A 27,969-nucleotide genomic window follows, 5' to 3' on the forward strand; every position below is an offset into this window, starting at 1 on the left:
TCTCTCTCTCTCTCTCTCTCTCTCTCTCTCTCTCTCTCTCTCTCATTGCTTTATGTGTGTGCTGTGCATGCATGCATGAAGGCATGGTCACATATTTGTGAGCACATGTGGGAGGGGGTGTCCACACAGCACATGGATTTATGTGTGTATGCATGTGGAAACCAGAAGTTTATGTCAGATACCTTCCTTGATAATTCTCCATCTTATTTGTTGAGGCAGGGTCTCTCACCTCAAAGAACTGGGCTTTGAACTCAGAGAGGAGAAGATTCAGATAACGTAGCTAACAGACTTATTCTAGCAATCCCTGTCTCTGTCTCTCAAGTGCTGGAATTACTCAGCTTACATGAGTGGTGAGGTTCCAAACTTCAGTCCTCACAGTTACACGGCTAGGCTAGTACTTTACCCTGCTGAGTCATCTCCCCAGCCCTAAATCATCTTTGTACGAGTCTCTCTCACTCAGATTCACCACCGTCTTATTTCACCAGCACCTCCTTGTCTTACAATATCTAGAATGAAATCGGGCTGTCTTCTCATTTTCTGCTCTATTGTCTACTATAAACAAAGGAAATAAAAAATTAAGAGTTTGGGGTTCAATATAAATTTCTGCATGCATTTGTTCTATATGGTGATTTTACAAGGAAGAAAACAACCAAAATTGTTTTGCCGCGTTTATCATAAGGAGCATATCTTTGTAAGTGCCCACCTCCCTGTTTCTAATTAACAGAACCCTTTGAAAAAAGTAACTGTATTTTATTCTTAAACTCTCTAGTGACAATAAAGAAACACCACTTTGGCCAGCTTTGACAATCATTTGAGTACTACAATTCCAGGCTTAAATTTGGCATTCTCTAGATTAAGGTTTTCAAGTAGCCTTTGGTTATAAATCGATAGACTCTAACCAAATCCAATTGCTCCCTGCTTTTTTTTTTTTTAATAAATCAAGCCTTATTGGAATACAGTACTGCTGATTCACGTACACATTCTCTAAGATACCTTTTGACAGTTGAACAGTCAAACAGAAAACACAGGGCCTACAACATCTAAAATATTTGCAATCATATCATTTTCAGAAAAAGTTACCAATGTCTCTTATAGATTAAACAACACTGGCAGACTTGACCAGTAAGCTATACTGTCTCATAGCCCTTACAAAGTTTAGTTGCCAAGATTCCAAGCAAAATCTCCAAAGGTCTTTCCTTGAAGCTCCACACTTTGGAATCAGACCCATAAAGCTTGGCAATTTCTCTGAGCAGATTCACTTTGCAAATGTCAGATCATTAAAAGCAAATGATGAGAGTTTTGCTGAAAGACCATTCCACTTCTATTAGGTAAGACAAGCTAGTGACAACTATTTAAGGACTTTGATTTTTTTTAATAGTTTTCCCTAATTGCTATACGGTAGTTGTATAGCTGCGACTTAGTCTACCAAGTCAAAATTTCTGAATTTCTTGGCAATTACTTGGCATGAGTTTGGCACTATAATCTTACTTTGATTATGGCTTCTTATATCTGACATAAATATATTCCCTTTGTGTATATTCTTTTTAGATGCAGTACAACAAAAAAAGCATGACTTTTTCCTCTCTCTCGCTCTCTCACTCTCGCTCTCACTTTCACTCTCTGTTTTCTTCAGAAGCAGCTGTGAAGTTGTAATTATGTTCACTTCCCACTGGCAACTGGCAAGCCCTTTATTTTTGTGCATTTGGAACGCAACAAGAATAAATAAAGTCCATTTCCTCCTTGAGGGGCTATTCTGCCATTCCATCTAGGATTTCACATTTTACCAATTCTCTAACACATCTATTGTTATAAATAGTTTGTGCTCTTTAAAAAAAGTGAGCCATATAAAATGAGGTAAGAAGGAAAACTATTTCAAAAGAATATGAAAATAAATCAACATAATCTCTAATATATAGCAACAAATTTGCTAGCTTTTAAAAGCTTATAATTATCATTGTTGGCTAATTGGTACCATAGATTACTCAGCACTGACATGCAATTTTGTACAACAAAGAGGTTTTCATTGTGTTATATAGAGCTGTGGATTTACAAACTTTTCTGTTTTATTTTTACATGTTGAAGAACAAAGGGCAAACGCCTTGACGCATGCAAGGATTTCCAAAATGAATTGCTTCCTAAATTTAGAAAATACATCAGACAATACACAATGATTCATGGCAAGAATTTATAATCCCAGAAAAGCAAGTTTTTGAGACTTTTGTTTATTAATAAACCAACTTCTCTTGGCTCAAATATGAATAAGACAAGAAACATTAATGAATATTTCTCCTCTTTACATAGACCTTCAAAAAGGTCAGAACCAGGCTGGCTATATTATTTATACTTTACGGAAAGAGATAATTAATGTTTGTAGATCCATTTAGATAGTAACATTAATTTTAACAAGTTGATAGGTGCATTTGTCTTTTAATGTCCATTATAATAACAATCACCTAGAGCCCATGAAACTTTCAACACTTACTTGTTGATTAGACTGTTTTTTCTTCACAGGTGTAACTGCTTCTTGAATAGGCTAATTTTAGGAGGAACTAGCCTCTTTTCAGAGGTAGGACTGTACAGGGGAATATAAACAGACTATAGATCCAAAGTCTTGCCTTCACACCTTCTGGGAAACATCTCTGGACTTGGTGTTTAATGACTTCCTGCCTATCTGGCCTATGAAGAAATGCTTCAGAGGGAAGACAGATGTCTCTCTAGGGTTCTCTTATTTAAATACTGAAGTTTTTTCCAAAATAGCAGATATGAAGGTCATGTCGAGATGGCTATACCAGAGGAAGGTTTTAGTACTATGACAATGCTAAGAAGAAAAATGTAGGGAAGGAAACGTAGGATGAACCCAAAAGACACAGTGTCTTAGTCAGCTGAGAGGAAAGCAAAGGGAGTGCTCTCCAGCCTGCGTGTCTCAGAGGAGCTTCTCTTTCAAATTTATTCCTTATAGAACGAACGCCACACAGAGATGAACTCATGGAATTTGCAGTGAATAATGGATAACTCTTTGACATTTATTTGAAGTTTCCCTCTAGTGAAAATGTCCCAACCAGTTCTTTGAAATTACTTCATAATTAAACAGGTCCTCATGTGTATCACCTGCAAACAACATGTCTAAGATCATCTATTAGATAGTCTTGTGAACCTTTTTAAGCTCAAGCTTTGAGGAAATTTGATATCTCCTTTTGGGAATGAGACAGTGGAAGATGGAGAGTATTCACTTTATCTGAAAGAGCTCCAGTCTCATTGCCAAGTGCATTGACCTACCTTGTAAAGGAGTCCAGTCACAGCTCCAGAATCACTGGTGCCCATGCCCCAGTGGGCTTTTCCTGAAGTCAACAGATAGCTAAGATATAGATGAGGAATGATGAGTAAAGATAACAGTAAGTATGCGTAAATAATATAAGCAAAATCAGTAAATCAAATAACTTAACAAATATGGAAGATAGAGCCAGCAAGAGGCTCACTGGGTGAAGGCATTTGCTGCCAAAACTGATGACCTGAGTTCCATCCCTGAGACCCACATGGTGGAAAGAGAGATTTGACTGCTGAAAATTATCCCCTGACCTCCACACATACCATACACAAAATAAATAAAAAATAAATAAATAATGTAAACATTTTTAAAGGATAAAACAAATTTAATGGGAACAAAGTATCAGTTATACACCTCACATATTTTTGTGATAACCAAGAAATATCATGCACAAAGCCATCCACATAGTAAAACTGGCCACATGTTGTTCCCTTCTTTCATAGACTAACAATAGACTAAAAGCATAGAATTTAGAGTTAGCATATTAGCAACATTTGACTCTTCTTAACATCTCTGCGTCGCAGTTTTATCATCTGAAAAAACACAGATAAAGACTTTTCCTCACTCATCAGTTTCTGGTTTGCAATATAATGACACCTGTAAATGACTGAGCCATAACCACTGACTAAAATTGAGGGATAGCAATAAGACATAGAGCTCTGTGTGATCACCTGGCTTTTCTATCACTGGAATTCACGTGCACTCATCTTTTTCATTCATTGATCCAACGAAACCTCCATGTAAGGTAAACTGTGATTCCATTTGGAGTTTGCCCCTAAAGTTTGCAAATCATATGTTATAGAGAGTAGCTTGAAAAAAGAAATTGTTGTAATTGTTTTTAATGTTTAAGAATCAGTTCTCTATTACAAGGGGTAACTGGGGGTGGAGAGAGAGTTCAGCATTTAAAAGCACTTGCTTCTCTTGCAGAAGACCTGGGTTCGGGTCCCAGTACCCTTGAACTATCTCTAACTCCAGATTGGGGGATCTAATGCCCTCTTCTGACATCTCCAAGCATACATGTGGTACATATATTCCTGTAGGAAAATGTACATACATACAAAATAAAAATAAATAAATCTTTTTAACAAGACAACTGATCTAAGGATAGACCACCCTGAACATGCCAAATTGCATCTTAAAAATACAATTGTATTTTTCAGATAGTCTACCTTGTTTATTTTTAGCTTTGATGGACACATTCTGGAATGCTTCGTGGGAAGACAGAACTTACACTTGTGCTAACCTCAGAGGGCTGGATATATATCTTCATTTTCATCTGTTTCCATTGCAAAAATGTTAGGAATCCATAAATCTATATAAACTATATAGATCTATATACTCTAAATAAAACTGGTCATATTGAATTGGTTATGACACTTATTGTTTAATCTGTTAGTAAAATCAAACTGAATTTTTAAGAAGGCTGTAGACTGCAACCTCATGGCTAAAGAGGCCATGTTTCAGAAAAACAGCCAAATCAAGAAGGCATATTCTACCACAGAAATGAAGTATTGTAGAAACAACATTTTTACCTTTTCTAGCATACAGATAGTTCATCTATCACTAAACAAGGAAAATAAAAACTAACAAAGTAACCAAACCTTGGCCTGTAATCACAGTGTAGAATACAATGTTGCTATAGATAAAAGGACAACTTCTTCCTGAAATACCTGTTTTCAACTTGCACAAAATAGTCATAGGGATACTTATTTAGCTCAAGAGAACTAGGAGATAAGATTGACTCATTAATCATTTCTTTTGACAGGGTCTCATCTATCCCAAGCTGACCTTGAGCTTGCTACATAGCAACATAATGACCTTGAACTTCTGATTTTCCTGCTTCCACCTCCCAAGTGTTCTGAGGTTGTTGGTGTGCACCACTATGCCCAGTTTAGGTAGTGCTGAGAATGGATGTCCAGGCTTCATGCATACTAGACATGCAGTTTACCAACTGAGCTACATCCTCAGTCTTTACATATATTTCTTGTCAGTTATAAGTGTTAATGTCCCCCAAATTAAGTATAGAGTCTCCATGAACAAATTAGACATGAGGGGAGAAACAGTTCAGATTGGCAAAAATCGTTGCCCATAATTAAGAATGCCATAAGAATATACTAGTTACTATTACGACTAAAATTTCTCAGCGCTGGCATTTTCCATTTCAGCTCTTAGAACATGTTTGAGAACTGAGAATTAGAGGCCCATTTCTTCACCAAAAGTCAATCCAAACCTTATCATTTGATCTCTTTTGGTAGGCCAACTTGCTTCCTAGAACAAAACCGAGATGATTTTTCCTCTGTTCTATCCATTAGCAAAGAAGTAAACTACTCAGAATGTGGCCTACTTGCAGTCAGCTTCCTTTCCTATGTTCATTTCTCTGCTGCATTCCCCAGTGGAGCCTGCAGCTTTGAGAAAACAGAGATTCATTGCACATCCTCCATCCAACACGGTGAAATATATCCAAATCTGTCCCCCTGTTGTTTATTGCATGTCCACACTGGTGGAAGAGCTAGCGGCTAGAGATTCAAAGATGGCAAACACACTTCATGTTCTTAAGCAAATCTGCAGGCTCAGGGATGAGAAAGGCAGGATCAAATGAACCCGAATGTGAGAGGCTGTAATATCAATAACAGATAACAAGCTCTTAACTCAGAGAGGAAGAAATAAGTCCAGGATTTGGAAGAAAAGTGGGTGGGAGGTACAAGGTGAATTTCTTGATGCTTAAAAAATTGACCTGATGTGTTTATTAAGAATTTCAATCACTGTAGAAAACAAAGGTGGAGAAGACATCAAGATCTTAGTCAGGACGATTCTATTTGTATCCATAACTTCTCATATGACATCATGTTAACCAATGTAAAAATGGTTACTAGAGAAAACACTGTACACAGTGATCAAGAGAAAGGACTCGGGATGAATAGTCCACATCTAATCATTTATGGTGTAGCCTGGATTGGCTGTTCCACAACACCCTCACGTAGATGCAGTGAGGCTAAGTGAATACCCTTCTCACATTCACAGTCACTTTACCACAAATAACTAAGTCCAATGACTTATGCATAACAAGTACTCAATACGATTCTGAAATTTTCTTTTCTCATTATTAGTTTCCCTAGCTATATGTATAACAGTTATAAGAAATAATTACTTCTCCATGCTGGAGAGATGGCTCAGTAGTTAGACCACTGACTGCTCTTGCAGAGGACCTGGGTTTGAATACCAGCACCCACATGGTGACTAACAATTATTTGTAACATCAGTTCCAGGGGATTCAACATCCTCTTCTGACCTCTGCAGGCATTGTACAACATGTGCTTACACACATGCAGGCAATATACTCATACACATAAAATAAAAATAATAAACAAAAATTTTTAAAAAGAAATAATTGCTTCTCTCCAGCATCAAAAAGACAATAGAATCACAAAATAAGCATCCTTGTACAAGCAACCATCATTAAACTCAGTGGGTCACTCACACAAAATAAAATATAGTAGGAGGGGCTTGTTGTAAAGAAGAGTTTTACTAGGGAGAGCGAATGAGGGCGAATAATAGGGCTTAACGGCCATAACTCAGGGGCTATATGTATGAAATTGTCTAAGAATTAAATGAAAAGAAGCTAAAGATGTTTACCTTTAATAATAGGATTTTCTGACTTAGCTGATAGAAAAAAAGGATTTAGAAGTAAAGGAAACATTCTAATATCTTTCAAGTGACAGGGAACTATTGGCTCCATGCTCAAAAGGCTATAGCGGTCACTGGTTCTAGGGCAGCATGCTAGTACATAGAAGAGTCCATCTATACGGTGTAGCTTAAAAGACGCGAGAGTAACCATGGTACGGTTCTTCAAGTTACTAACTAAAATACTGAATAAAACCAACGCCCACTAAATTCTCTACCCAATAAAAGCTGTTGAATCAAGCTCTACCTGCTATTTCTGAACAACGTGTTAATTCTTTCCACCGATTTACTAAATAAGAAGCATGGAATCCCTGGTGTCTTCAAGCAGATGGCCTGTTCTTCAGCTCACATAATGGGTCTAATCTCAGCTGGAGGAGTTTAGAGGAAGCATGCTAATCCTTACTGCCTTGGAGGCCCTCTAACTGCTGATCAAGGTTGCTGCAGCGTCTAGGGCTGGCTTCCACTACCCTGTGGCTTTGCCTCCCTTCTGTAATGCTCTCTCTTCTGAATGATGGTCAAAGATAATTCAACAACTTGTCCTGTTGCAAACATGAGGAACAGAAACTCTCCAGCACACAAACTCTCCAGCCTATCTCCAGAAATTCTGGAAGCACAGGCCCCTCTATATCCATAGTAAATCATTACTTGATTATTAAATCAACCCATATTTTAATTTGCACATATGTCTAACTGGCATCCAATAATATTTGCTTAACATAATATAAACAATCCCTGTGTCTCCTAACTGTAGACAGGGAAATATGCTTCTTATGACATCATTTTAGAGCATTTATTTACATCATCCTAGAAATACGATTGTCTCTAATTTAGCAATTATTATTTGAGATAAGAAGCATGAGTTGTATAAGTTCATTCTGTTATCTTGTGTTCCCTACACTTTAAAGCAGGTTTCTGCTAAGAAACTGAGGAAGAAATAATCTATCTCAAGACCTTGGTGTTCTTAAGTATTCAAAAATTCCTTAAATAAAATATAATATGGAAGCTGTGCTCTGCATACCAAAAACATTTTACCATTCACAGCCAGAAAATAAGCTCAAAATAATTAGATTTCAACAAAGCTACTTTATCTACTTTTCTCACCAATAAGTAGGTGATCATTATAAGGAAAGGCTATGAGTAGCAAGATCTTTTGTAAACTTTAAATCAGAAAACAGACATTATATCCATAAGCATCTCTTATACCTTAATCATATATGTATGTATATATATATATGCATATTGTGTGTGTTTATTTTCCTTTACATGGTCTGTGTTTCATATCTGTACATATGTACAAATACACATATGTATGTGTGCATTCATTAACTGTATATTTGCATGTAATATGGATTATTAGAACAAATGAGTGCAGTCTATAGCAGTTCGATAACATTTCTCTGAATTATCAGGTTATTCATAAATAATTCACCAGAGCAATAAAAATCAATAGAGAATACCAGCATGCAGATGTATGTTCCTCTGATATTTCAGGGATGATTTGCCTGTTAATTACACATGAAAGAAGCAATCACTCACCATGGACAAGCGTCTGGTGGTACTAAGAAATACAGGGGCACCCCAGAGACACCTCAGTGAGGGTTCACTGGACCAAGGATAATAAACTCACAGGCCAAACCTAGATTGGGGCAATGAAGAAAAGATGAAATCTTTGAAAAGCAGTGGTCATCACCAAGGAAACGGTCACTGAGTCATAGTTTTTACAGAAGATGCCAATGTAAAGTGCATTGCAACTTTACCTAGGGGTATGTTTTATGTCAAATGCAATTGTCCTAGGTATAAGCATATTACCCGTTGTAATGCCCTACAAGAGATCCATGTGCATCTCCTCCACCCATACACAAAAGCCCTGACTGCTATTCAACATTGCTTTCTCAGAAATGCAGACATGTCATGGATTGTAAAGGCTGTTGCTAGACACGCCCCTATGAGAACACTTTGGGGGCCACGCTACTCTATACCACCTTCTTCACTTGCTCAAAACACGCAGTAGCTTCTCTTAAGCCAAAGATATCAATCATGACTGTCCTGTGAGCTCCAGTCTGACTCCTCCTCTGAGAACCTCCTTTCCTCCCAATTAAGGGTGTTATACATGGAACATATTCTGATTTTTGTCTCTGATTTTGGTTACCTGAAATTTTGTTGAGGCTACCTCAGGAAAACTCACAAATATATTTAACCTTATTCTTTATGTTCTTCCCTTCCTGTACCTCTCCTTAGTCACCTAACTAAAGTTTCTATTGCATCTCTCTTATTTCTTTCCTTTTAAACTTTTGTTTTGTTTTATTTGGGGGGGGGGCATCTATGTATTCCAGAAATAACCCTAATAAAAGCATAATTCTAATAAAACTATGTTTCAAATATAATTATTTACACTTATAAAATTCATTCATGCTCAGACATTCCTGGAAATATTCTGAATTCCATTTAAAAAGTTCCATAAAGCATCTCAGTTCCCTCTTCTCCTTTAAGTAATCAAGATTCTTAAGTCATTCGGCTTCCAAATGAATAAAACACTGGGGGATCCAGCTATTACCCATGTTGCCACACCACTGCTTTTTCAGTCCAATCAAACTATTATAACAAAATACCGTAGCTTTCCTATAAGCAAAATAATAATAAAATAAATTAATTTTTTTAAAAAAGATGCTCACTGTTCTTGAAGAATGGAAGCCCAAGGCCAAGGCTAGCACTTTGGTATTTGGGGCGGGCTAGTTCCCGATTCATAGACAGAGCCTTGCTCTGTGTGTTCACCAGGCGGGAGTGAGGGGTCTCTTTGTCTTCCTCTTAAAGAGCTATGTCTGTTCAGGAGAGCTTCTTCTCATAATAAAATCACCTCCCAAAGCCTCTATCCCTCCATTTCATCACCTTAGGGCTAAGATTTCAGCATATGAGTTGACAGCCGAGGAAGGAAGATTGGAGCAGAATCACTCAGATCACAGCAATTGCCTTCTCATTACTTATCAATGCTTAATGGCTACTGTTAATTAGACTTTGAAAGTTAGCTTAGATATCTAATTACAATGTTCAAACAGCTATTCACTGGGAAGCCTGTGGAAAATATCTGATTTGTAAGTTGGAAACTTGATAACTGTGCAAAATCAGAAATTTCAAGTCCAGTTTTGAATTTGACTTCAGTATCTAACGCTGCCTATTTCTGCTAGGCAACCTCCCATGCTGAAGTTACCCCTAATTACTGCATCGAAGCAATCACATTGGAACGCAAAAGCAGAGCTGAAGCGTCTCTCTGCCCACTCTTGCCCTATGTTCCTTGAACCTCAGGTGCAGATGTTGCATTATAGATGTATCACTTAGAGCTGGGCAGCTCACAGGCACTTATGACCAATTGTCGAACTTTGTAAGTCTCCATCTCTTCCAAAAAGAAGCTTCTTTGATGAATTGTGACAGGTATACTTGTCTGAAAATATAAAGATACATATTTAACCCAATAAAAAATTACATTTGTCTAGGAATGTGACAGATGGAGGTTTTTCTCTAGAATCTATGACCTCTTCAGTCATTTATTTGTATTTGGTTATGTTTATTGTACCACATATAAATTCTCCCAACTCTCACCAGCAAAGCGTCCTCACGCAACAGAGGGTGACACACACAGAAAGCCACAACTGGCAAAAATGTGAAGAATAAGAGACTGTAGAGTGTGTTTCCATGGATAGGACTCCTGTATTAAACCTCAGTCACCCAGGGCTGAGGGGCCACTGAAGAAGAGGGATGGCAAGACTGTAAGAGCCAGGGGTGGTGGATAACAACAAGGAAACAGAATTTTCCAGGTGGCCAGGAACTTGCTCATATGAACTTAAGCAATGGCAATAGCACGCACAGACCCATGTAAACTCAAACCAGACAAAATCTCAGCATAGAACTAGGGAAATGGGTAAAAAGCACTAACCTTAGCTGAGCAACTCTTGGCAACTGATCACTGAGGACTGGTCTTTAAGGTTGATACTAGATAAGCTGACCAGGCTCCAGTGGATGAACGCAAACTGAGAGACATCTGGGGACATGAATTTGAACCATAGGCCTTAACACATATGATAGAATGCATGAACTCTGGCAAAGGGATATGGGGGTGCTATAGATAGGATAAGGGGTCTAATATGATCAAGATGCATTGTACGAAATACACAACAAATCAACAACACTGGAAAAAAAACTGAATGACCTACATAAAAAAGGAGCAAGAAAAAAGTCTGTTGGAGAAGCGCCTTAGAACTTATAAATACAGAAATGTAGCTTCAAGAAATATTTCCCAAGAGACTAAGTCACTGGTACAAAAGAAGTTAATAATTTCAAAGACTCATGAATAATATCAATGGAAAAATTTCACTTTCACTTTATCCCCAGCGCCACACCCCGTCAAATAAATTAGGTTGTTTTGATTTCATTCTGACTTAGGGAACTGAAATGAAATATAAAAGTACATGACAAAGTCCAAATGAATGAAGTATCATTTTAGCATAACTTATAATTAATATAAATTGAATAATCTCTCTGAATAGTATAATTCATTATGGGAAGAAATAGGCCCCAACTAATATTCCACATCTGTTGCACAAATTAATCACACTTTCAGAATCAGTCCTGCTAAAGAGACTATAGGCTTTTGGTCCTCAATTCCAGTTATCTGTAAGAGGACTGAGGAACAGGTTTCAACTGTAATGAAAAGTTGTATTCACTGACATCAGAGGCCCACTGAATTCTCTTAAGGTCTCTGAAGTCACCTGAGTGGTGAATAGTAAAGAAGTTTACCAAAACACTTCGCAAGCAGCTGATCCAGGCTGCTTCTGGGGTTAAAATATATAATAGCAAGTGAATGGTGCCCATGTCCTGTGTCCAGCCAGGTAACAGGAGGAATCCTTTCTTAAGAAAGGGAAAGAAAGGCCATAAGTGAGTGCTGTTCATTTACTGTCATTAACCCAGTCAGCTAATAAAGGTGTGTTCTGTTGCTTAAAGGTACATGGTCATTTCCCTGATGTGTTAATGCTGTCAGCACCCTCTGACCACTGTGGAGACATTCATCTCTCACCAGGGAGTTTTTACCAACACTGATAGAGCAAAGTATATTCAGTTCCCGGAGTGAGAGTTAACACATTTTTTCCATAGAAACAAAAATACATATGATAATTATTTACAGATAAACACACACACATATATGCATACACATGTCAATATTACTCAGAATATAATACTTCCAAATTAGATATGTATATAATTTAATTTTAGTAATAGGCTTAATGAGTTCAGGTTAAACGTGTAATCTTTAAAGGATTTATTTTATTCATTTCATTTTTATTCCTATATGTGTATGTGTCTATGTGAGTGTATACACTCATGTGTGGACGCACACATATGTACCATTGGAAGCCAGAAGAGGGTGTCATATCCCTTAGAGCTGGAGTTGCAGGTGCTTGCAGGATGCCCCGCCTGTTATACAGTGAACTCTGAACTCTGAACTCTGGTCCTTATGATTGTACAGCTAGCACTTTTACTCCCTGAGTCATCTCTTCAGCCTCAATACTTGAACCTTAGACAAAATTCTCCAATACAAAAACACAGAAATCACTATAGATTTTTATGATTTTTATATGTAAGGAGTCCCAGCTCTACCATTTACCTGGCATGCTGACATTACATTTTTTCTTCGTGTTTGCAAAATGTTAAAGGGATTCTACCAGAGAGCTTTACAGGATGACTCAAAGGACATAGTGAAATATCTTATTTGCTATTAAGCACTAACAAACAAGCATCACAATCAATATGCTGCTTTTCCTTTCTTACTTCTACCTGCTGCTTTTTTGTACTTGAAATGTGTTTACCATTGTCCAAATATACTCCTCAGATGTTCAGATGCTTAGCTTTCTATTTGGAAGTTTCAACTAAAACTGTTACGTATGTACTTTTTCTCCTGAGGACAGGCCCAGGGAAGTGAAGTGGTGAATTTACTGAATTAGTAGCCTGGGTGACATTGTCCTGAAGTCATGAGAAATACAAGGAACCAATAATAAAAAATATCCCACCTTGAATACTGTATGCACCAGAGGGATTCTTATAAAGGGGTAGTTGAGGCACTACCGGTGAAACCTGCTTAGAGAATTGGATTTGTAATAAAACTGCATTACTTAAGTGTCTTGCTAAAAAGAATTAACACTGGGCTGGGGAGATGGTTCAGAGGGTAAAGTGATCACCAAGCAAATGTGAGGATCAGAGTTCAGATCCCCCCAAATTCACAAGTCCTGTCTGCATGGCAACTGCCTGTAGCCACCACACTGAGGAAGCAGAGATGGGAAGCCCTGGAACAAGTAGGCTAAAAAGACGAGCTGGAATTAGTGAACTTGGGGTCAGTGAGACACTGTGCCTTAATAAACAGGGAGTAATTTAGGATGACATCCAACTTCAGCAAACATATGCAAACACATGTCCTAAACCACACATAGATATACCAACAAGGGACAAAAGAAGAAACCAAATAAATGGTCCTGAGAGCAAACGGCAACCTCTCGTGGTTGGTAATTTGTATTCACTGCCCATAATTTCAGTTACTAGGCCATGAGAAAGGAGGAACACTCCCAAATACCAGACAAGGTATACTGTATCTAAACACACCTCTAGCCAAGTGAGCACTGCTGTGGAGACACAGGAAGGAAGTGTTCCAAGTCATGGAGCCATTCTCCAGAGAAGCCCTCATTATCAATAGCAAGTCATGGAGCCATTCTCCAGAGAAGCCCTCATTATCAATAGCAAGTCATGGAGCCATTCTCCAGAGAAGCCCTCATTATCAATAGCAAGTCATGGAGCCATTCTCCAGAGAAGCCCTCATTATCAATAGCAAGTCATGGAGCCATTCTCCAGAGAAGCCCTCATTATCAATAGCAAGTCATGGAGCCATTCTCCAGAGAAGCCCTCATTATCAATAGCAAGTAGAATGGTCTTGGTATTGACATTAGTAATCATCAAACTAGATAAAAGTATAGAAATAGATAGATATAGATAATTATTATCTCATTCAATCAGCAAATCACTGTGGTGAGATGTACTAAGCCTTATGAGAGGGAAGAGTGTGTAATGAAGACGTTTGGAGCCATGCAGACCTGAGCTTGAAGCCAAGCATTAATGAGATAAGAAATTTCAGAGGAGTGATTCACAATCTCAGTGAAATTTTGGTTTTATGATTTCTAAAATGGAAAAAAATCATGATAATTTTGGACAGGCAGATCTGTCAATCATCTTTTTTGTTTGTCCCTAACCCTGACTAAATGGATATTATTGTAGCAGCCCAGATATAAGGTGCTATTTATGATCTGGATTCAAAATTTCAAAAGAATGTTTTTAAATGATTGATGCTTTTTCTGGTGGAGCTTGGTGTGTTTTAAGCTTGCAAAACATCTTAGTATTTTTAATTGCTTATTACAGTTATTTTTATAATTATATTCTAATCAATTTCAACTTTTACACATCTGTCTTGGAAAGTATTTTGTATTTATAAACTCAAGACAAACTTCAAAAGTAATACTTTCAGAGTCTTGCAGTTGAAACTGCAAAAAATGTGTTGCCTTCTTTTTTCTGGAGTGGAGGAATGAGTCATAAAATTAATTGAATTAACCGTTTGCCTTGCTATCATGTAGACCAGTTACAGATAAGACACACTGACTTTTACAGAATCCATGCAGACTCACGGTGGTAGACATTACCTGGGTCAATTTTGCCTGGAGGATGGATTATTCTTCCTCACACTGCTTTTGTGTTTCCCAGATTAATCCGTTTTTTTTTTTTCACACGTGTCACATTAACAATACAGTTAAATGTCTAAATTCTTTTAAGCTGCTTTTAAAAGCATATTAAAAATCAAAAACAAGGTTTTAAGGATGCAAAGCTAGGAAACATGAATGGAAGTTCACTACCTGAGGGTAAGACACCTCCTAGGGAGGTGGTAGGATTAACTGAACAGTGGCAGCATCAGGTACTGCTGGACCAAAGGATGGAGATGACAGGAAGTACTGCCACCTTGGAAAAAGGAGGAAGCCATTCCCATGTTAGAATCCAAGCAGAAAGATGCTTCAGTGCCTCTTGAAGAGCCTTGTTCCTCTTCTCTGAAGTTTTACCCATCCTAGGATGCTGTTTCTGTGCCTCTTCCTGCAATATGATTGACATATAAAGATATTGCCACAGGTCTCTGGATACTTGAGTTTTCATTGCCTAAAATATGCTTCCAAAAATAGAAATGATAAGCTTAACATTTATAATGGCTGAAAGAGTTTACAACTTTAAAAGCTATAGCTATCTTATTCTGAAATAACTCCAAACTATTTTAATCTCTTTTCCTAGCCTTCCTTCTTTCAATACACTGTGTTTTCCCAAAGGAGAACTTGTGATGCTTCCTCAAAGAGAAATCTCTTTAGAGAGAAATGGAAAACTATAACCACACCAATGAGACCTAAAATCAGCAAAATACACAAAAGAATACTGCTCCTCTAGACTTATAAATTCACATCTCAAGACAAGAAATGTCCTCTCACAGAAGTCTGCCTAACACCCTGGCATGAAGTGATCCCACAGTCATTTCTGATCAGCTTTACCTGCTTCATCTTCATGGGACTTTGTCCCTCTCTGAAATTGAGGGGTTTTTGTCCCAGTGGCTATTGTTTCCTAATGCCCATTTGAGTGTAAACACTGTGAAATCAGAACCCCTTCGCTACTGAGTTCAGTGTTTGGAACATAATGGACACTCAAAAATATGAGATTAATGAATGAGTAAATGAGATGCTCCACGGAAGCTGGTTGACATTTAACCTTAGTAAGGACATGCCTCTATGAAGAAGTCAGCATACTCTAATCTTATGACATGAATTTCTTGGACTTTTTCTTGGACTGCAACAATAAGTTTTCTGTTAATGTATATGACAATTCAGGGAGCAATTTGAAAGCTCTTGTGCCCTAGACAAATACATAGCTGTTTTTCTTTTCTGTTTTTCAGTATTGGATATTAAATCTAGGGCTTTGTACATGATAAGCAAATACATCCTTGGCCCCCAAAACTAGTCTTTTTAATGAGTACTTTTATTTAACAATAACAATGGCCCTTAGACATTGTCTAATTCACAACTCTGTGTATATGAATAAAGAAGATAAAGTGAAGTGGGTTTGTTTCTTTGATTCATTGCCAAGGTCACAAGCTAGCCTTAAGTTGAGCAAGGACAAAATACTATGCCTGATGCCTAGCCCGGTGTTACTACACCTAAGTGGGCAGCATCATCATTGTTGGCAAAGCAACTAACAATTTTGGGGCATCTGTCATGCTCAGAGATACTATATGAGGTGTTTGAGGCAGATAATAAATATGACTCACTCACCAATTCTTCTTAACAGAACCCCAAATGTTTAGATGAGCAGCTCTTTCTAGTTGCAAATTGAAATTCATGACTGTTTCGCAAAGGCTAATTCATTTTTAATAGATTCCCCCCAACCAGTTATTGGCCCAGCGATAGCCATGTAACATAGTTCATTCAGCTCAATCCAATTGAAAACCACAGGTGTTCAACTCTTCCTCTGTTGTTCTAAGTGAAGAGTTGCATAGTCTTGACAGTTGATGTCAGCATCTTCTGGCCAGAAAAGCATCCATATTTAGGATGAAAGCATTTCTGAGAGTACTGGGGTCACTGTTTATAGTTGGGTTCTGAAATGTGTTCTGCAAAGGGTCAGATGGTGAATACTTCAGCTTTGCCAAGCCTGAGGGCCCATGGTTCTCATGGCAACCATTCAATTCAGCCATTACGGTGCAGATGTCACAGGAATGGAAGGACTATAGTTCCAATAAAAATATTATTTTCAAATACAGCCATTGGTATGTTTATATCATCCAACCATTATGATCTCATTTAGTCAGGGATTACATCATTCCTGGAGTTTTTCCTGCATAATAACTCCTAGTTCTTGTAGAAGATAAGTACCTTTATTATTTAAGTGAGTTTTATTAAGAGGGTTTAAAGAATGCTGTTATTAAAATCAAGTAATACCAACCTAATTAATTCAACACTTCATATACATTATTTCTTATAATATTCACAAAACTCCTCTAAGCTGGTATTAGTAGCCTTATACTTAAGATGAGAAAATAGAAACAAAGCTTCAGTTACTAATTGATAAAAAGAATATTTGGTGTCAGGCCTGTTACTGTATGCTGATGGAGTTCTCAGTATCTATTCTTCAGCACTTCAAAGTAGAAAGCAGTCTGTTTCTTCATTTACATTCCAAACCCACCAAATGCACAGCAAACTGAAAGTAAGTCCATGCCAGGAAGGGTGTGATTGCAGTATCTTCAGAAGGGTTAGAAGAACTTTTAGTTTCAAGGTCATGCTGATCCACAGGAAACTCAAAAGGTGGTCTGCAACTACCTTTGCCAATTTCTACCATGGTAGCCATCACAGCTTCCTCACACAATGGCACTAGTGACTAGTGACTGTCTCCCTGAATATCATGTTGAACTACTGTGAATCCTCACAACTACCAACACTTACCTATCAGCCTTTTTAGCTGCAGAAAAATGTTCTCTGCCTCACTTCTGATTTCTGGATCTTATGCAAGTGCATCTAATAACAGAACCTAGCTGCAAAGGAGTCTTGGAAGGGTACATTTTAGTCTCTCTAAGTAGTAAGGTCCAATGGAGTCTGGAAAGTTTCTGTTCTGAAGACTGAGCAAGGTTTTCTTTAGGATGGTTTGCATGAATATCTCCAAAATCTGTAGAAAAATGGGACCCCAGAGACAGATAAGTTTAAAAAAATGTTTTTGAAGCTTAAAAAGAACATTTCCTCATCCCCAATCTGCATCAGCTGAGCTGGAATAATGACTTCATAGTAATTTTTCACAGTACACTTGAGGGAAAGTAATGCATTCATTATTGGAATGAAAGTGGTTCATGCATATAAATCTTGCCCTTGGCGAAATAAATGATCAAAGCCTAAGCCCATGGAAAGATGACAAGGCCATGATGCTAACGGTCGAGTTCCAGACACTGATAGGGAGGGAGCTCTCTTCATTCCTAAAGAGTTTATGTGTCATGCCTCAAAGTTGGTGAGGTATTGGTCTTTGAAATTGTGGCTACTGTTAATTAATTAGATAAGTGCTTAGTTGACATAAAATGTCTTCAGTTATTGAAAGAATGTTGCATTAATACAGGGAAACATTCCAGTGGTGTTAAGAGGAAGAACAGAACTGCCATCCAGCACAAAAGCACTCTGGGAATTCGTTTCTTAGCTCCTTACGTAGTATAGCTTATGTTTTATAATAAGTAACTTATTTCTCTCTGTCTCAATTTCCACAGCCCTGAAATTTGGGGATAATAGCACAGGAAGATTAATGAGAAAACAGGTGTGGAGTGATTTTCACTTCTCAAAAAGCACTACTGTGTATATTCAGGAATATTGTTATTTATGATGAGATGGTGTCAGATGCATAAATTTGGGTTCTTTGAATTATTGGCATGCAGGAAAACAGCAAATCTAGGTCAGCCAAGACCTTTTCCTCAGACTGTTTCTATTATGAATAAAACACAAAGGAAACTTTTCTAGCTTTCTTGGGAATAAAAATTGTCAACTTCTATAATTATTTCAATAAATAATCATCTTCCAGAAGGATACGATTTTAAGCTGGAATACAATTTTGAGTATCTACTTCAAGACAGGTGTACAAGGCTCACTTTTCTACATTTCCAAGCTAGTCCCTGACAAGAACAGCTGCTTATGTGTGTTATTAAACAGGTCCCAGGATAGTGCAGAGGATATATTCCTGTAAATCTTATTTTAATCTGATTTTACCAAATTTCCCATGACCTGTAAAAGAAATGCCCATGAATTTCAAGTCCATGGAGGTTGCCACTTTTCTTTAAAATTAGAGAGCTGGACTCAGCTACATATGAGACCATCCAACAGCAGAACCTTCCACGCTTCAGAACGACGTTGAAAGGACAGTTATCTTCTGCAAACCAGTTGATGGCTGAAAAAATAAGCTTATTTAAATCTTTGTAAAAATATAAAGTTAGATTGTAAAGGGGTTACTAATCTACTACAAGCAACCTATTGATCTATCCAACAGGAGTGACAATTTAAACTATAACACCCCAAAGCTACTATTTGAGTGTCATTTTTTTAAATTTTTCATTTTTCCTTAGGTCTTTCAAGATATAGATTCTGTTCTCTTAACTATGCCTAATATGAACATTGAAATTTGTCCTCTTTTTAGATGTCAGTAGAGAATGAGTTACTAACGAATATGATTTGTGAAGCTGGTTTGAATTCTGGATCAGTAGATAGGAGTTTTCGAGTGTCTTTCTCCTTTCCATGATGTATCCATTGGAGTAACACCTCTGCACCATCTTGCATAAGATCAGAGAAGAGAGAACACTGGACTGGTTACAGACACATTTTCTCTTCATAAATTTGCATATTCGTAATAAGAAAGGTAGTATTCCCCATGAGGAACCACCACTGACAATTGTCCACATCACTTCAGAAACGTACTGGGGATCCAGCAAGGCAGTTTAGCGGTTAGAGGCACCTGCTTTGAAATCCCGATGAGAAGAAACCATAGAACTCTTAGAAGTTTTCCACTGACCACCTCTCTCTCTCTCTCTCTCTCTCTCTCTCTTAATAATAATAATAATAATAATAAAATTGAAACATGTATTATTGAAGCAGCATAGTTTTACCATCCTTCTGATCCCTCTGAAAGTATGGGTCTGGTAGTAGTAAGAAACACACACACACACACACACACACACACACACACACACACACAAATCACACTAAACTGGAAGAGACATTATGAAACAACTAAAGAGACACATCCCTGGTGGGTGAAAAAGCAGAGAAGGGTTGAGAGTAAAAACAAACATACAGTCTACTCCACCCCCAAAGAAATTGAGTTTCTAAGCTCACATTCCAAATCCTAAAAGTAAAAGACCAATTTGCTACTGAAGGTAACAGCCAGACAGGAGCAAGGAAGAGACTATACAACCAAGGAGAGGAAGCAATGCAGTTGTCATTCTGGGACTAAAAGTGCCTGTTTCCAAGACCAAGAGTCTCAGCACACTGAGATTTCCTGGGTGGATCCATCTTCAATAATGACAAGCTTTCACACAAAGTCAGTGATCTCCCAGTGTGGGCATGAAGAGGCTGTGTGCCTTCCTACTTGCAAACACTGAGTCATGCTAATTGCCTGTGGTTTAGAATTGCCTGTGCTTTAGAAGCAGGAAGCCTGGAATCCATGCTTACGAAGTATCAATGGATGGAAGAGACCAACCTGAGCCCAATGCAATACATATGCCTGAATACAACATTGCAATCAGAGAAATACAGTCATCAAATATTAACAATGGGGGGGCAATGAATGGAGAATGGAGGAGGGAAGAGAGAAAATGAAAGGGGTGGGGGAGAGGGAGAGAGAGAAGGAGAGGGGAGGAAGAAGTGAGAGAACAAGAGTATCATATGATCAATCCATCCAGAAGCCTCTCGTTCATTTTTTACTAACTCTGTGTTTGAAGAGGTAGAAAGAAAGACCTTGTAGAGAAAAGAAAGAAAGAGAAAGAAAGAGTAACTTGGAGAGGATGTGATGCAGGAGGTACCAGCAAATCTTTTCTGGTTTTTGTTTTCTTATTTTTTTTAACCTGTGAATCTTAAACTGAAATAAGAGCTCTGACAAAATCTGCAAAATGCCCTATAATGCTCAAGAGGGTGCTTATATAAGATTTGCACATCACATATTGAATTTTAAAATAAATTTTACCTTGTCTTCCCAAGGCATTTGTAGAATGCAGTATGGAATATTAATTTGTTAGTGGGAACAGGGACCTTTAAAAAATACACAGACTTGCTGCACACATTCATTGGAGATGAAGAACAACTTCACAGAACTTCACAAAAGAAAAAATTATCTATCTCTCTTCCAAATGTGTTTTTTTCTAATTAGGTGGACTATAATAAGTTTGGGGAAACAATGCAACAGTTTACATCCACACTCCCACCTACATCCCACAAACTATCTAATCAACAAATCAACAGACAAGCGGACACACACACTCTGTAATTAAACTGTCACTCCTCTGCCTCATTGCTGTCTTCCAAGAGTAGCAAAAACATCCAAAGATTTTACGAAATAATGTTGTGAGATTCATACATTAATGAAAATGAACTCCTATTAATATTAAAATAGAGGTGAACTGGATTGTTAGGTGAATATGCAAGGGCTGTCAGAGCTTGTTGGAGTTTTGTTTTGTTTTATTTTGTTTTGTTTTTTGGTATTTCATTTTGTTTTGCCAAAGAACTATGTCCATGTTTCAAAAAGTAAAGATAATCACAAAACTATGTTAATGTGGTTCTCTGGTTAAACTTCAAATTCCAACTGGGTAAACGCAGTATATTGTTCATATTTTTTGAATTTCTCTACCTACTGAGTAAGACTTAAGTAAATGTTTCCTAAATGAATTTATTTGTTGTTTCTAAACTAGAGCTTATATATGAACAGTACAACAAATGTTTTGGTGTTTGGCTTTCACTAATGTTTATCCTAAATGCAATGATAATGAAAGGAAATACATTAATAAAAAGATAACTTTACATCTAGAAAAAAAAAGAGGTAAAGAAAGATTTTGTAGAGAAGGAAAGGTGATATGGATTGTGGAAGGTATTTAGGATAAGGTGAAGTTTGGAGTATATAGCAACTTTATTTCTAAATTACCAAGAAGACCTTATGAATTCTATGTAATAGTAGACAAATGGCCCATTACTGGATCAAAAATGTTGATTTTTGAACATAAATTTACTTATTTCATTTTAAACTATTCTTTGGCTACTTAAATATTAATGATGTGCTTAATTATTCCCCCACTGGTGAAAAGCTTGCTTCCAGTAATTTTCTATGAAGCAAAATTTTACATGAAAATATCTATAACTAAAATCTTGCATTTTAGTGTATTTCCAAAGGGAAAAAATTCTAGAATGGGAATAACGGAGTCAAAAGTGAATGTATAAGTAATTTTAACAGATCATGTCCTTTTGCTGTCCATCATAAGCTATCCCATGGGATCCCTGTCTGTAATGTGTATGTGCACCTGTGTCGCCACATTCTTATCAAGGTGATGTGCTACCAAACCTGCTGGTCTTCACCAATTAGGAGGCAAAAATGATATATTTTGGCGATTTAATATCTCTTTACACTAGAATGACAGTTTTACTGGGTCAAAAAAAAAATAGGAATCATATTCTCTCTCCTCTAGGGGCTTCCTTCAGTCAGCTCTGGTTTTTTATGTTACTAGAGAACTAACTAGCCTGGCTTGAATTTTTTCCTACTAAAAAGGACTTCAACTTTTAGCTTGGTTGAGGAGTCTTTCATGTCATGTAACTTTAATAAAATATACACTTAACATAAAAATTTCCATTTTCTTTTATTTAACAATGTACTCATGAATTCTATTTCCAAAAATTTTACTCTGTATGTCTTTCCCAAACTGTCAGATTATATTTTTCTAAAGTCTTCATCTGTACTCTTGTACATTTTCTTCATGTTTTGCTTTTTATGAAAGCAAGTGAATAAGTCCTATTTTGATGCTACTAACATATTTAGCTACAATTTTCACTATTTTGCAAAAAAAAAAAAAAGTTTGATTTCACAGAAAATATACTGTTTGACCTTTCTTATGGTATGGTATCTTCCTTCTTTTTATATTAGACAATACTGTAACAACTGGGTTTAGGGATTATTGATCCACAACTACCACCCTCCAACACACCACTTCTGTGACACTGTCTATAAAGACCTTCTCCCCAAAACCATGAATATTCTCTGGACCCTGTTCCTGAAGTTTTAAACAAAATCTCTTCCTGGTAGTTTTGCAGTACAGGGACTTGCATAGCTGACTTGCTTCAGCAACAGTGTACAGTAAAAATATCTGTTTTCATTCCTAATTTTTGTGGTATCTGTTCTTGATAGCTAAGAAAACAAGTGAAATATCATTCTGATCAATCATCTTAGAACTGAGCATTTTATAACAGTCTTTAAAGAAATCTCTTTGACAGTATTTGGTTTATTTCCTCGTAACTGTTTTTGTAGGTTGATTCACTCTTCTTCAGTCACTTTTAGTATTTACATTTTTTAATTTTTTCTCCTGGTGACCTGGCTATTCCTCTGACCCTGTGAGGCTGAGCCATGGACCCGCCTCCTTCCCAGGCTCTGCCAAGGAGTCACTCCCCCTCCCTCTTCCAGCCAATCTGTTGACCATAGGCGCTTGCAGGGGAGAAAGAAGCTAAGGGTATAAAAGGTAGGAAAACCACGAGGCCTGCTGCTCGCCATTTTGTGAGGCTGTCAGAACCCGCTGTGGACTTTTGAACACAGCCGTGAATGGGGGGCGGTGTCCTCACCCCAAGCTCATTAGCAAGTCCAATAAACTCGTTAAGAGTCTTCAAACGGGGCTTTGGAGAATTCTTTCTTCAGGTTGTTGTAGGGACAGTGATAGGTGGGGATCCAGTGCTATGTGCCTTCCAGCAGTGAATTTGACTTACGCTTCTCAATATACATTTCATCTAAATTTTCTATTTTTAGGTCATGTGTTATTTTACACCTACATATTCTATTCTTTCAATCAGTTTTTTTTTTAATGTATTTGTAACTGTATTCCTTTATATCTTTACTCCAAGTAACATGCAAAGTAAGCTGGGGTGAATCTTCTCAAATTACATTTGTCTTTAAATTGTTGTGTAATTTACTTTCCTTCTTTACAAATTCTGTTTTACTTGCACATTGTTTATTATTTTCCTATATTTTGAATGAAAATTTAGTTTATGTTGTCTTCAACTATGTTTTAGGATTTGGAAAATTAGCTCAGAACATTATTTTTATTATACTCCACAGAAACTGTAAGGAATAGTCTCACCGTGTGTTGTGAGAGCTTTTGGCACAAATTTTAATTCATTATTTAATCCTATAGCTATTTTTGTGCTTTATCTATTTCAAATCTGTGTGATAATTTAGTTGACTATTTCATTTTTCATTCCATAATTAATTGCATTGTAGTTCAAGGATATATTACTATATCCATTTTATATTTTGTTAGTTTTTTTTTCTATTTTATTGACATGATTAGTGATTGCTTCATGATAAACATTTTCTAAGAATTACAATAATGCTAGCAAACAATGTGTATTTCATTTTGGACTACATACGTCCGTGTTGAGTGAACAACAGTCGTTCATTTCATTTTGAAATCTTCCATACTCTAAGTTTCCAAGACAGAGGCAATAATGCTATGGAACATTGAAAAACAATTAAAAGAACAAAGATCCCTTTATGGGCCAAACGCAAAACTCTTGAGTAGATGTTAAAGGAGTGAGAACTGAGTGTTGGCACTCCTTTTGCGAGTTTCTTCAGACACCATTCTTTCAGTGGAGCTTGTCTGATGATCTTTCTGAAAACTGCTTCTCTCTTCACTACCTGCCTGAACGTCTCACTCTCCTCACTGTGTGTAAGCTTCTTGTTACCTGTATTCTGCTGTGCTTTTCATTAGTGTTTATCACATTCTAAGTTGAGAAATGATTGAATTATAGCTTATATTTATTGTTGATTGTCTACCTTTTCCTGCTGCAGCGTGAACTCTGCAAGTCCCTATGTACCTGTTCAGGTCATATGTACTGCCCAGGGGTTATGAACATAGGAGCTCCACAGATAGTGTTGGAAAAGTGAGAATCTATTTTATCACAATTCGTGTGAGAAGAAAACTTTAAAAAACACATATATTAGTAGAAAAAGGTCTGAAGTGCACTCATCAAACTCTAGACAGTGATTTTAGGGCAGATTATAAAATAAGAAAGTCTTTTACTAGTTAACTTTTTCAAATGATAATTTTTGTTTGCTTTTTTTTCTTTTTATTATTTATTTAGTAAAAACATAATTAGTAAACTCTAATTAAAAGAACAAAAATCTGTTCATGTCCCAGTTCTATTTCATTACAACAGCATTGACATATTCAATAACAATTTCCAGAGCTAAGATGCATATGTTTCAGAACTGGCTGTAAATTTTTAGGTTCACAGTTGAATTAATACAGTTATACAATATTGTACTCAGTAAAAGCCCTATAAGACACAAAATTGAATAAGGTTTTAACCTTTTAAAAAGATTTCCATTTCATTTTAAAATATACTGTTTCATACAGAAAAACTCATGTTTACTGCAACTAACACTTAGATGTTTGCACATCCCTCTCTAATCTCTATATATATCTAATTATTACTAATCACAGTCGGTTGCTTTCTGAGATCCTTGTCACCTGAGCATGGATATAAAGTCATCAGGTCGATTTCAGTGGTAATGTTTTTCACATCTACTAATTAACATGAGCAAATTTTTATGCTTCTTCCTCAAATATAACTCTTTTTTACTGATTTGTGTGTGTGTGTATTTCATACAGAACATCCCAAATAATCGTATTCATCTATATACCTGCATCCGAAATGGCACCTCCCATAGCCTCCCCCAACTCCCCACTGGAGCCCATATGCTCTGTCATCACTGTTACCATCCACTCTGCTGTCAGTGCCCCCAGCCGTTCCCCAGTGTTTGTTCATACGCTGAGTCTAGTCAGCCTATCTAGAGTTCCTTGTTTTAGGAAGATCAACTCTTCCTCATCTAGCAGCAACCCATTGCCAAATATTCCTTTACATAAGATTGAGGTCTGCTGTTCATTTCCCAGTTCTATGCTGGGTTACCGTATGGGAGTCTCCTGGGCCATCCTGGCCAACAACTCAAAGGAAGGTATCTCCTGTCTGGCATTGTTTCTTATTATGTAGCCTTTAGATATACACATAGACAAAGAATTATATTGATCCCTTTAATCTTTGGTTATACTTTCCTTTTGGGTGTTTAAGACCACACAGTTGGCCCAGATAAATTAATTTATTTTTACTCTTAAGGTCATTTGAGAATCTGTTCCTCAGGGGTCACATGGGCTTGGGAGGAGCCCCTGGCTCCTTTCCCTTTCTTTACCAGTTCCATCTATGTGAAGATGTGTTGACTCTCCTTTTTGTAGACTGGACACTGGTTCAAGTCCATCTGGTGGGGTCTCCATGGCCTCCTTGATCAAGAGGAAAGGTGTCTCACCACAGTTACAGGGTATTTTTGAGAGATGCTCCATAGTCCCTGGGACTTAGTTGACCTTAGAGAACAAGGAGCAAACACTGCCCTTTAAGTCCCTCCCACCAAATTAGTATAGGTCCCAAAGTATGGCTGTTAAACATCCAAGAAGGTTAGTTTCACCAGTCTGGTACTTTTAATTACAATGTGCTATGCAGATAAAGCTTGGGCAAAGACCAAAGGTTCTCAGATAAACTTTGACTAGACATATATTATGTTCCTTAAGCTAGTTATATGTATAATTTATCAGGTTGTTGGACTAATATGGTACCCTCTGTTTTTTTTAAAACTAGATAGGCATTATTTATCTCTCACATTGTCTAACCCTTCCACCATGGTTTCCACATTTAAAGTGCCCACCATTTTTCCCATTTCTCCCTTAATAATATCCTTCTACTGTGGTCCAACCTCTTCTGAGTTCCTTCTTTCCCTTTATCCCCAAGGTCCCTTGTATAACCCCATTTATATTTATATCTCCCTTATTAACACCTGTTTCCTGTTGTTCTTCTCTTTTGGGTTCTTTCTTTTCCTTTACCTCCCTGGTTCCTTTTCATTACCCTGGTTCCTGTAGTTATGTCTGGATACATATCCACTTATAAGGATTTGGTGCTAGGATCCACATATGATGGAGAGCATAGGTCATTTGTTTTTCTGACTCAGTGTTACTTCACTTAGTATAACAGTTTCTAGTTCCATCCATTTGCCTGAAAATTCCATGATTTCATCTTTACTGCTGAGTACAACTCCATCATATAAATGAACCACGTTTTGATTATCCACTTGTCAGTTGAGGGACACTTACGTTGCTTCCATCTCTTAGCTATTGTGAAAAGAGCAGAAACAAACATGGATGTACAAGTGTCTCTGCAATAGGATGAGTTCTTTGGGTATATATACCAATAACAAACATTCAAGGAAAGAGCACATGGAAACATTTCCTCTCACAATAGCTGCAAAAAAAAAAATCTTGGAATAAACCTAACCAAAGACACTAAAGACCTCTACAATGAAAAATTTAAATCTTTAAAGAAAGAGATTGGGGAAGACATCAGAAGATGGAAGGACCGCCCATGCTCATGGATTGGAAGAATTAATATTGTGAAAATAATCATCCTACCAAAAGCCAGTTATAGATTCAATGCATTGCCAATCAAAATCCCCATGAAATTCCTTACATAATTGGATAAAAAACATCCTAAGGTTCATATGGAAACACAAAAGACCTCAGATAGCCAAAGAAACCTTGAGCACTAACAGCAATGCTGAGGGATTACTACACCAGATTTTAAGAGCTATAGTCATGAGAAAAACATGGTATTGGCACAAAAACAGACCCATAGATCAATGGAGCAAAATTGAAAACCCGAACATGAGTACATGTAATTTCAGCCACCTGATATTTGACATGGGGCCAAGAACATTCACTGGAGGAAAGACAGCATGTTCAGCAAATGGTGCAGGCAAAACTGGATCTTCATCTGTAGAGGAATGAAACTAAACCCCTATCTTTCACCCTGCACAAATGTCAGCTCCAAATGGATCAAAGACATCAATGTAAAGCCTGAAACTCTGAAACTGTTAGAAGAAAACATTGGCAATACCCTACAAGATATAGGTGTAGGAAAGGATTTTCTAAACCGGACATCAATTGCTCAGGAAACAGGGTCAAGAATTCACAAATGGGACCTCATTAAATTAAAAAGCTTCTGCACATCAAAAGAAGTAACCAAGGAAGTGAAGAGAAAACCCACAGA

Source organism: Nannospalax galili, unplaced genomic scaffold (genome assembly GCF_000622305.1).
Source record: "Nannospalax galili isolate Female #2095 unplaced genomic scaffold, S.galili_v1.0 scaffold9, whole genome shotgun sequence".
In the NCBI taxonomy this organism is placed as follows: Eukaryota; Metazoa; Chordata; class Mammalia; order Rodentia; family Spalacidae; genus Nannospalax; species Nannospalax galili.